This window comes from Myodes glareolus, chromosome 3 (assembly GCF_982192425.1).
Source record: "Myodes glareolus chromosome 3, mMyoGla1.1, whole genome shotgun sequence".
In the NCBI taxonomy this organism is placed as follows: Eukaryota; Metazoa; Chordata; class Mammalia; order Rodentia; family Cricetidae; genus Myodes; species Myodes glareolus.
In genome coordinates, this window is record NC_142028.1 from 2,927,092 (window position 1) to 2,939,144 (window position 12,053).

Genomic DNA, 12,053 nt, shown 5'->3' on the forward strand with positions numbered 1-12,053 from the left:
ATATCAGTGGAGAAGAGGACTATGTTTCTGTCTTCAAAATCCCAAAGCAATGAGTTCTCAAGCTATATATCATGATTTTTTAAATTATCTAAAGCCTTAAACCAGTGAGGTTTAATTTTAATCTCCATTGCTGGACAGCTGATATTCTCCTTTTTGCATATCAATTAGATCCATTCTCTCTACCTTATGGTGTGACTGTTGCCAGATGGTTACTCCAGGGATGGACGCCTCTCAGTAACAGTTTGCAATGCCCCTGGGTAATGAAGAGCGTAAATGATGGCTGTGCCTTTCAAACAGTGTAGGGAAGCTGTCCTTGGCTGGTGGAGCTCAGCTGGGAATAAAGCGAGCATTTGTTTTTAGGGCCTTATTTGTACTGTGGATTAATGAAAGTTTAAAGGATGCTGATTAACTTAAAATGTGTCATTGAAGTTAGTGATTTTTCTTTTTTCCTTATTTCTTAACAAACTATACCTTTAAGAATGTAGCAGAATTTCAGAGAAAGAAAAACAAAAACACTGACTTCACAAATGCTCATTTTTCTGCCTCAGTACAGAAATAATGTAGGGTAGAATATGTGACTAGGAAGAAAACTCAAAGCTGGCCAAAACATTATGGCTAAGTTTATTTGAAATATCAGACTACACCATACATATGTAAGACACCCAAGTCTTTCCAACAGTTTCATATCGTTTTGTTTGCTTTTTGAGACAATATCTCACATTGATTAGACTGGTCTCAAATTCCCTATCCTAATCCTTGTTCCCCATCTCTCAATTGCTAAAATTACAGGCATATGTTACCATATTCAGTTTTTCTTACTCTCAATATACTGAAAATCTACTCATGAAAAATATTTAATTCTTATAAGATAGTACATAATCAATACCCTATATACATCTATAAAATGGCATAATAAAACCCACCATTATGTATAATTAATAGATGCTAATCAAAGCATTTTCAATAGTGCATAATCAAACATTAGAATATAACTCAAGCAATAGTAATGATAAGAGTAAAGAAATTTGCAGCAGAAAGAACATATGCCACATATGTTGAGAATGCTTGAAAAAGTGGTTTTGGGGGAGTGTTAAATAAGACCTATTTTAAAGAAACCGGCAAAATCACAAAAGTGAGCATGCATGGCTGGGTATGTTTTGAGAGTATAGCAGGAAGGTCCTTGAGACCACAGATCTCCAGAGAAATAAGGAATGCTAAGCATACAGTATTGTCTTTCCAATTGGAAAGATGAAAAACCTGCTCTTCCATCCAGAAAGCTGAAAATTGGAAGTGATTAGCCTGGTGATCTGTTGGGCCAGGCCATATTGCTATGGAATATTATTTTAAGGTGTGTTACATTTGTTTATGCTGGGGAACCTTTGTTTTAATAATATAAATATGTGTTGCTTTTGTTTATGTTGCACTTGTTTAACTCTGTGAAGCTGTGATTCGTTGCCTGTCTAAAACACCTGATAGTCTAATAAAGAACAAGGCAGGAGAAAGGATAGGCAGGGCTGGCAGACAGACAGAATAAACAGGAAGAGAAATCTGGGGAGAGAGAGGAAGGAGGACGTCAGGGGTCATCCACGCAACCACGCAGTGAAAGTAAGACACACAGAAGTAAGAGAAAAGAAAAAGCCCAGCGGCAAAAGGTAGACGGTATAACTTAAGAAAAGCTGGCAAGAAATAAGCCAAGCTAAGGCTGGGCATAAATAAGTAAGACTAAGCCTCTGTTTGTGATTTATTTGGGTGCTGGGTGGCAGGCCCCGCAAAGAGCAAAAAGGAAAAAAAAGGAAGAGTTAAAAACAAACACCACCACATCAAGCTCTTAAAAATAAGACCAGAGGTGGCTAACCCTACAGTACAGATAGAATATCTCTAGAATTCATCTTCTTGGAAAAAATGACATGTACCCTAAGTTGAGTTTCGGTGTAACTACGATTCCTTGTGCAATGGGGATTTTATTACACCGGGAAACTTTTCTCCAAATTATACTGGGTTTAAATATATTGGGAATAAACCACCTGGCATTAGACTCCCTGAAGTCTGATTAGGTTGATGAAGTCAGTCTGCACAGTGTTTGCGATCTTATCTCTTCATGTGGTTAGTGTCCCTGTCTGACACCTGCAGGGAGCCCCTCAGGTATGGTGGCACACACCTTTAATCCTGGCCCTTGAGAGGCAGGTTAATCTATGTGAGTTTAAGGTAAACCTGGTCTACATAGTGCATTATAAGCCAACCAGGGTCACACAGGGAGACTCTGACTTTAAAAAGTGTGTGGCGAGAGGAGGGGAGGGTAGAGTGAGATGTTACACATCATGAATGTGGCACATAAAGGGAACACTGGTGTTAGGTTCCAAAGAGACTCAGAACAAATGACTGTGGTGCACATTAGCTTAGCATAACAAAGTACACGCAGGCCTTTAGCTCACTCAGTACCTGTGGCTCCACTCAGCTCCACCCCAACCCTAAACCTCTCCAGTCCAGGGGTTTCCATTCCCTTCCCCCAGCTTCTCTCTCCTGTATAGCCCTTGTGGTCCCTTGGTCCTCTTCTCTTGACCTCACTCTCACTGCTCTCTAGCTCTCTCGCTTTTCCCCCGGCCCCCCTCCACCTTAACCTCCACCCCCAAATAGCACCCCCACCTGCCACCCTGTCCCAACATCCGGTTCAAGTTTGCTGGCCCTGTTCAGTCTCCCACTTTTTCTCCCTGCTCTGGATTCTTCCAGATGCCTCTGGATATACTTTTCCTCATATCTACAGTAAAAACCTTCTCTTCAACCATACCTAGGAGCAAGTCACTACCTGTCTAGAGTTAAGGGCTCACATAAAGGAATGGCCAGTGGGAACAGAGCAGGGTCTGCCATGCAGGACAAGGTTTCTGGAAAACCAATGATTAAGTACTATTTAAACGTCCCCCATAGGCTCCGATGGTCCCCCATTGGTGGAGCTGTTTGAAAAGATTTAGGTGTGGCCTTGTGAAGAAAGGAGGCCACTGGAGGTGGGTTTGAAGGTTTCAAAATCATGAGTCTTTCCAAGTTCTCTCTCTGTTTTGTGCTTATGGTTCAAGATGGGAGCTTCCTGCTCCTGTCACCAGATCTTCACTCTATCATTATGAATTCTAACCTTCTGGAACTGCAAGCCCAAATAAACTCTTCCTTCTATAAGTTGTCCTTTGGCCATGGTGTTTTCTTCACAGAAACAGGAAAGTAAACAATAAACAGATTTAGTGGTGATAAAGTATACTAGGAATAACACCAGGGCAGTAGTCCCTAACTGAAAGCACACCTCCTAATTACTAAGAGCTGTTCTACAACAGACCTTGCTTTTATTCTTCAAGGTTTCACACAACTGCTGAGATTCCAATTTTAATGGGACCTACAGCAATTACACTTCTGGTGTGAATCCTGGCTGTAAAGCACTGGTTCAAAGGCTTAAAAAGTTTCAATAAAAGTGAGCAGAAAAAAAATATAAAGCTCAATAAAAACAATTTTAAAAAACTACACTAAAATTCTCTAAATAGATTGCTGAAGAAGCTATTCCAGTGAGGGCCTGGTACATAGTCATGATAATGAGAAGTGAAAAAAATAAATATTTCTAGAATCTCCACAAGGAAAAACTCTCCATTTGGTCAGGGACTCAGTGAAGGAAGTGTCAAAAAGTTCATTGTATCAAGCCCAGGTAAACAAAGAATGCTGCTGACACTGGCAATTTCCTATAATTTACTCATTATAGAATGTTAAATTACTCAGTTGGTGACTCTGGAAAAACTTTGAAATTGAGTAAAAACAGAGGGCAAGAGTGGATCCTCAACCCCACTGCACAGCAGGGGCAATAAAGAACAGCCAAGAAACAGGAGGAATAACAATCAGAAGAATAAAGAAAACAAAGTATTAGTGATCCCAGAAAAAAAAAAATGAGTAATAGTAATAATTTTTGAAAGCATTTCCTAGGCCACTAGGTGGCTCAGAAGACAAAGGCATGTGCGGTCAAGCCTGGCAAATTGAGTTCAATTCCTGCAACCCCTGTGTCGGAAAGAGAGAACAAACTCCTGAAATTTTTCCTCTAACCTTCACACTCACCCTATGATATGCACACATGTGCACAAGCACACACACAAAAAAATTGCTCTGTGAATTAGGGTGCCCTCAGTAACTCTTATATCTGATACTTTTCTTTCTGCTGTTTTTGCAACCAACCCTTCTATGATCCACTCTCTGGGTGTCTCACAAACTCCCAGAGAGAGATTCAAAGTTTGTTGAGTCATCACCGAATAAAATCACCACATGCCCAATAGAAAGCCTAGGGGTATCTGGGAGCCTGATCTTTAATTTGTCTAGTCTTGCAATAAATGCTGTGTGATTTATTATGCTTGGGGTATCATGAAAATATCTCCAAATTAATAAGAATGGAAAATTAAGGACCTTGGACAAAGCTGTGCCAAAATTCAATAGACTTAGTCTAGAAATATTGAATAAGATGCATCTTGTGAGCAGGAGGGTACTCAGCCAGAGGCTCTGATTAGCCACAAGGGTTTTCAGGACGTAGATGGTCCAAGTGCCTATCTACTTACTGATGGCATCTGCAAGGGCTCTGATCAGCATGCACTTCTGCAGAAGGGGACTGGGAACCTGCACTTAAGTCTGGGAACATGAATAATCTTCTGCTTTATACTGAAATTTTGGTCATATAAATTTCAACACTCTTTGATATCAATGAAGTCCTATATTGAAGAAAAGGTGTACCATCACCTTTCCCAGATTTCCTGGGAAATTTTCTGATGTTTTCAGAGAAGTCAAAGCAGTAGATTCTATATATTTTTTCCTTCTTTTCTTTTCTTAATTTTGTTTTGCTTTGTTTGTGTAGCCTTGGCTGTCCTGAAACTATCTCTGTAAGCCAGGCTGGCCTCGAACTCACAGAGATCCACCTGCCTCTGCCTCCTGAGTGCTGGGATAAAAGGCGTGTGCCACCACTACCCAGCAGATCCTATATTTTTTCAATAGTTGACTAAAATACAAAAATTTGCCAGAATTTCCTAGAAGTGTTGTAAGTTTCTATTATTGTTACAAGGAATAACTATAAAGGAAATGACAAGAAAATGCTCAAAAGTATGGATAGATTTGCCCTATCTTGTAAGCCCTGTGGTACTGGAGAGAAGATCTGCTCTTCCAGAGAACCTGAGTTCCAGCACCCACACAGTAACTCCACAACAATCTGTAACTCCAGTTACAAGAAATTCCATGCCCTCTTCTAGCTTTAGTGTGGACTATGCACACAAGTGGGGTATAGACATACATGCAGGCAAAACACCCATAACACCTAAAATAATAAAAATAAAAAAATTGCTAATTTGCTATCCAATACCAAATGGACGGCCCTAAAAACAAATAAATAGAAGTTAACACTAAACTGACTCAGCAGGTTATATTTATATATTTATTCACACAAATATATATATATATATATATATATATATATATATATATATATATATATTGAGGGAATAAGAAGCCATCCATTTGAAAGAGAGTAGGGGAGGGAGAAGCATGAAAGTGGTCGGAGGGAAGCGGGAAGGGAAGTAATGTAACTAGATTTTAACTTGAAGATAGTACATAAATAAGTAAATAAATAAATAAATAGATAACCCTGAGATCTCTCACTGAAGCCAATTTCTCAGTTTAGCCTGCTCCTGTATCTTTACATTGTACTTTTGTTTTCCCTCACTGCAATAAATGTAACTTTTTGTAGCTTCTGTGTCTGTAGCCTCTACCCTCATGAGTGAGACTAGTACCCTTGCTAGAGGAAAGTTGTCTACCCACTTCTACCATGTGGACACATCAAAAGAAAGCAGCAGCATCGCATTTGAAAACGGGAACTCATCAAACACTGAATCTGGTCATGCCTTGATCTTTGATAAAACAAACAAACTTAGCACCATGACACAATACAAAAAAACATCTGTTTTACCTTAGAAAAGAATAGTTTTTCCTGCAATACATATAGAAACAGAAAATGGTAGGTCGGATGTAGGGCCCACAGATCTACCCCTCCTCCCAGGGTTCATCCTGAGGATACCTTGTAGTTTCTGGCCAAACATCCTGTTTTAGTTTCGGGCTAAACATCCTGTTTGTTCCTGTGCTCCCTCTGCCCCCACTGGTGGTTAGCTTAGGGGTTTGTTTACCCTTAAGCCTGGTAATTTCCTACCTGCCTAGGGGGATTTCATTGTGCAGTAGTTAGGTTAGTAAGGTTTTTCTAAGCTTGAATAAATGGCATTTGGCATTCTCTCTTCACAGATGACCCACGTTGCTTGTGTGTTCCTTTAATCTCCAGTCCCTTGCCCAGCTCACGAACAGTACAGTAGTGTAAGCTGTACCATAGAGAGTAACGCAGGCATTATAGTTGGAATACTAAGTTGTCTAGCTTAAGTAAATTATTACAGAATAATTACATTGTACATAACATTCAAGAACATACAGTTATCTAGATATGGTGGCACATGCTTATAATTCCAGCACTCGGGAGGCCTAAACACTAGGATAGCCTCAGGTCTACAAGAAAAAAAAAAAAGACCAAAAATCAGTTCTATTAATATTATCATTCATAGTTTAGTCCATCATCACAGAAAAATACTTTTATTGATAGCTAACACTGGCTCCATATTACCCAAGACATATATTTAACATATATTTAGGAATATATGGATCTTTATTTGTAGGATTAAGCTATATAGAAATGGCCTGTTCCTTAAACTTTACATCAAAGAGATCTAATAAAGTGCAGGAATGATGAATAATACTTAGAAACGACAAGTTTTCATTAAATGGCGCCTGTGTCACCTTTTTTAGCATTACAGATTTCTTACCACATTAAATTTTATTGTTTTTTTTTAAGAAAATAACAGTAACCTGTAAAAGTTTCCAAAGGACTGCCTAGTCCCATAAGGTTGTTTCACCAAGACAGCTCTTATCACTCTGTCCACCCTAAGGACTCCAACAGGAAGCATAACATTTGGTAGTATTTGTGGTATTCAAGCCATGATCCAGGGACTGGTGCATAAAATCAGAATGCACATTTTTTTTTAATTTTTTTATTGATTTTTATTGAGCTCTACATTTTTCTCTGCTCCCCTTCCTGCCTCTCCCCTCCCCCCTTCAACCCTCCCCAAGATCCCCATGCTCCCAATTTACTCAGGAGTTCTTGTCTTTTTCTACTTCCCATGTAGGTTAGATCTATGCAAGTCTCTCTTAGTGTCCTCATTGTTGTCTAGGTTCCCTGATATTATGGTTTGTAGGCTGTTAAGAAACAACCTTCCTCAAGATCCAGTAATATCACTTTTGGGTATATATCCAAAGAATGCTCAATTGTACCACAAGGACATGTACTCAACTGGTGTGGGAGAATTGTCTGTATTCTTTCAATCATGTTTTAAATGCTGGTTGGCCGGGCAGGAAGTATAGGTGGGTCAACCAGACAGGAAGTAGAGGCAGGGCGATGAGAACAGGAGTATTCTGGGAACCAGGAAGCTCCCTCTGCAGTTCTGCCCAGATCACCGAAGAAGCAAGATGTGAGCTGCCCCGCTGAGAAAGGTACTGAGCCATGTGGCTAACATATACAAGAATAATGGGTTCATATAAGTTACAAAAACTAATAAGTAGCCTGAGCTAATGGGCCAATCAGTTTTATAACTTATGAAGATCTCTGTGTGATTTTCTTTGGGGCTTGTCAGCTGTGGGGTACCAGATGGGACAGAAACCCCAACAAGCAGGCCCCTTCATGTTACACTCAACTATGTTCGTAGCAGCATTGCTTGTCATACACAGAACCTGGAAACAACCTAAATGCCCCTTGACCGAAGAATGGACAAGGAAAATGTGGTACATTTACACAATGGAGTACTACACAGCAGAAAAAAATAACGACAGCTTGAATTTTTTTTTTTTTGTTTTTCGAGATAAGGTTTCTCTGTGGCTTTGAAGCCTGTCCTGGAACTAGCTCTTGCAGACCAGAGCTGGCCTCGAACTCAGAGATACACCTGCCTCTGCCTCCCAAGTGCTGGAATTAAAGGCATGCGCCAGCACCACCCAGCTACATCTTGAATTTTGCAGGCAAATGGATGGAGCTAGAAAACATTATTTTGAGGGAGGTAACCCAGACAAAAAAAGACAATTATCACATGGACTCACTCATAGGTGGTTTTTAAACAAAATGCACATTTTGTTTAATATTAAGAATTGCAGCCAGGCGGTGGTGGCACATGCCTTTAATCCCAGCACTCAGGAGGCAGAGGCAGGTGGATCTCTGAGTGCCAACAGAGAAAAGAAGGACATCAATGGGGAAAATCACATTCTATTCTCACACAAGCAGGCTTTTCAGCATGCTAATTGCCAGCTGGAGAGAAACACAGAATTAGAGTCAACATGAGATTTGTCTGATTGGAATGTAACTGTAAGCTGTGGGTGTACACTCTTCCTCCTTGGAGAAGTAGCCACCACAGGTGCCACGCAGGGTGTCTATTCTTGCTCAGTGCATGGATGAGCATAGCCACTTCTGTTCCTCAAATTCTTTATTCTTGTGACTCCTACCATCTTGGCATAGATACTAACAGTTTTCTTAAGATTACCAAAGCTAGTTAATCTGCACTCTGTCTCCCTAACAGTTTCCTTCATTAATTTAATTAATTGTGGCCCTTCGTAATTTTATTCTAACCCTAATCCTAAATCCATCAGAAATATTTCATTGTCACAACTGCATTTACTAAGTTATAGAAGAGTTATCCATGCTTCCCGAAAACATAAAAAAAAACTTTTATATTATCAAGATAGGCTGAAGGGATGGCTTGGTGGTGAAGAGTGCTTGTCACTCCCGCAGAGAACCCAGTTTTGATCCCCAGAACCCACATAATGACTCACAACTGTCTATAACTCCAGTTTCAGAGGGACTAATGCTTTCCTATGTCCTCCACAGGCACCAGGAATGCATGTTGTGCACATATACATGCAGGCAAAGCACTCATAGGCATAAAATAAAACTTTAAAACCAGCCAGGTATGGTGGCATTCTCCTTTAATCTCAGCACTTAGGAAGCATAAACAGAAGAATCTCTGGGAATTTTAGGTCAGCTTGGTGTACACAGCACACTCCAGGATAGCTAGGATTAGAGAAACCCTGTCTCAAAAGTCTCAGACAACAACAATAGATTTAAATATCAAGAACCTGATAGTCTTAAGATATTAAGAGAGTAATAGCGCACATATACATGCAAAAATAAACACACATGCAAACACACAAATAAGCACACATGCAAACACACAAAAGAATCGAGTGAACAGTAAGGTGAATACCAAAATAAGGACCATGAAACAAATGTTTTTCATCTTTATTCCTTGTCTTCAAGCATTTCCAAATGCATACTAAAAGCAGCAATACAATTATCTAACATTTGACAAGAAAGGGGGACGGAGGGAGCAAGGGAGGGAAGGAGGGAGGGAAATCCTCTGGCCTCAGATTCCCACTGTAAGCTACCAGTGGGAAAAAGTTTCTACAGTAGTAAGGTGATAAAATGGGAGGCGAGTTCCAAAGGTTGAGAAAAGTCACAGAAGCAGGCTTCCCTAGTGGGAAGGCAGTCAGAGTGAACACCAAAGAGTAGGAACAACTCCTCTAGAGGAGGAACAGTCTTCTACAGTATCATGTGAAATTGACCAGAAACTCCTTGATGTCAAATTTTATCAGGACACAGCTTTTATAAATAAGCATGCTCTTGGTCAAAGATCTTCTCATCAATATGTGGAACATTAAAGGAAACTAAAAGTTTTCTTCCTTTGCTTTTATGAAGGTAGCTGTTCATCACAACAAAATAGAGTCAGATCATCAAAAATCACTGTTGAGAGTTCCCTTAATTCTTTCCTGCTGCCCCTTTCAGCCTTTCCATCTAACCCATCTCCTTCCTGTTCTTTATTCCACTGTCCAGACTTACTATTTAGTCCCGCTGCAGAAGACCCACAAGAGTTCCTCCTCCCATCCTACCTCCAAACCATGGGGACTCTTGATGTAGGCCTCCAGGGTCCCCCCGTAGGCCTCCAGGGTCCCCCCACCCACCCAGTTCTTTCTCACTGTCCCTTTCAGCCTTTCCTTCTAGCCCTTCTCCATCTCTTTGTGACACCCACTGACCCACAGAAACACTCTTTACCAGGGACCCCACAACCACCACATTAGGTTAGGACCCAGAGTAACCAACACCAACCAAAGAACAGAACACACACCCAACAAAAAATGAGACCAGATATCTATGCCAAGAAATACTTCAACTGTCATAACTCCAAATGCCAAGGTCCCAGCACAAAACCACAAACTTTAACAACTAAGACAATATGTCTCCTCCAGAAGCCAGCAACCCTATTTGCAATAGACTTGGAGAAAAGTAATTTAGCTTAAGTACAAGACAAGGACTTCAAAATAACAATTATGAATATGTTCGAGAACATTAAAGAGGGTATGAATAAATGTCTTAACAAAGACCATGAAAACATAAACAGTAGAATAAAATAATAAAAACAATTCAAGACACAGACACGGAATTTAACAAAGAAAAGGAATCAAAAAAGAAAACCCAGACTGAAATAAAACTAGAAAGGAAAAACTCAAAATAAAAATAAAAGTCACTGTTCATCTCAGCAATCATAACAATTCCCCTTATGAGCCTCTATCACATGTACATCAACAGAAGCACCAAGCATGATCACAGTAGCATCTCCATGAAGAATATAAACCATATTCTCAGTCTCCTTACAGAACATCTACCAGTCAAAGTCCTGACCATGCTCAGAGCTTCTAGGGAAGAGCTTTCCCTGTAAAGTTTGTTATTCTCTCACAAACTTTGGGTCAAAAAAGACTTCAGAAGATTTGAATCCTTTGTGTAGAATTACATTTATATGAAGGTATATTTCAGAATCATTTTTCATATTTCTTCATTAACTGGTCAAACAAAGACTTCTTTTTGTCCACCTCTTTTTTTTTTAAAGTTTATTAAATTATGAAAGTTTTCATTTCCACCCCTCCTCCCAACACCCTCCCACTCCTCCCTCCCCCTCCTCCTCCGTCTTCATCCCTAAGAGCAGTAAGGGCTTCCAGCCCTGTGGGAAGTTCAAGTTCCTCCCCACTCCTTCCAGGTCCCTGAAGGTGAGTATCCGAACAGACTGGATCCCAAAAATCCAGCATATGCAGAGGAAACAAGTCCCAGTGTCATTGTTAGTGGCTTTTTCTTCCACCTCTTGTTCTCTTTTGTTTTGTTCTGAGACAGGGTCTCAATACGTAGCTCAGACTAGCTACAATCTCAACATTCTCTTTCTCCCACCTCAGTGTATTATGCCTTTACTCCAGATAAAGCTGAAGAGGAAGTGATATTTATGAATGACTTTCTCAGAAGAAAATGACCTTCAGGGAAATAACCTACCTCCCAGTTGGCCCAATTTAAATGATTTTATAATCACATATCATTTGTCCTTAAATAGCATAGAATTTTTTTTTGCTAAATCTTAACTACCAAGAAGGAAATGTTAACTATCTGGCAGCTAAGAGAAAGGTAAGACCCAAATGACCTACTAGTGAAATAAGAGTTACAGATGTCAAGATCCAGAGTTTTCTACTGTGATGCTAGCCGATCTCTCAATACAGATATTTTCTAAGCCTCACCTTACTCTGAACGGTTCCGGCACTGATTTCTATACATGATTATCTCTTATCCTTTAGAAGATCTTTAACTGCACGTCTCAGCTGTCACCAGATCTTCTTCCTCCGCCTGCACTGAAGGACTGGTGAAGAAGTGTTCTTACACACCTCTTATTCACATACAAGTATTTGAACCAGATCGAGTGTATAACTAAAGCAAGTCGGGTATCAATGGTTCCAAATAAATTTTCCTGCTTTTTCTCTATCAGTCCTGAGATTGAGAAGTATGCCTGAAATTACCTACTCAGTATCTTCACTTTGAGGTTAATTCATTTTCATCAACTCCACATGGCTAAAGTATTTCTTAAAAGCAATCTCAAATCAACACTAAG

At 39.9% G+C, this 12,053-nt stretch overlaps 1 protein-coding gene across 6 annotated transcripts in view; it reads right to left on the bottom strand.

Moving 5' to 3' along the window:
* Positions 1-12,053, bottom strand: part of Bicd1 (BICD cargo adaptor 1) — a 148,794-nt gene that overhangs the window by 110,331 nt on the left and 26,410 nt on the right. The window lies entirely within an intron of this gene.